Source organism: Cariama cristata, unplaced genomic scaffold (genome assembly GCF_000690535.1).
Source record: "Cariama cristata isolate BGI_N322 unplaced genomic scaffold, ASM69053v1 scaffold19651, whole genome shotgun sequence".
NCBI lineage: Eukaryota > Metazoa > Chordata > Aves > Cariamiformes > Cariamidae > Cariama > Cariama cristata.
In genome coordinates, this window is record NW_009597763.1 from 1,301 (window position 1) to 1,542 (window position 242).

Consider the following 242-nt stretch of genomic DNA (forward strand, 5'->3'; position numbering starts at 1 on the left):
CAGGGCTCTGCGGCACGGGGAGGTCCTGCTGGGACCACGCAGCCGCCCGGCACAGCCTCAGCCCATCTCTGCCCAGGGGCAGATTTAGCCCTGGAGAGATGGCACGGAGAGGCAAAGCAAGGCACAGGGTTGCGCAGGTGTCCCCATGGGGGATGTCACCCAAGGACACCTGCGAGGGCAGCTACAAGGTCATGGGGGCCCCCAGGCTGGCAGGGGAGGGCAAGGAGGGGACCACGGCGGGG

General features: G+C 69.0%; 1 protein-coding gene across 1 annotated transcript in view; it reads right to left on the minus strand.

The window, feature by feature from the left end:
- Window positions 1-242, minus strand: part of ABCB6 (ATP-binding cassette, sub-family B (MDR/TAP), member 6 (Langereis blood group)) — a 5,900-nt gene that overhangs the window by 853 nt on the left and 4,805 nt on the right.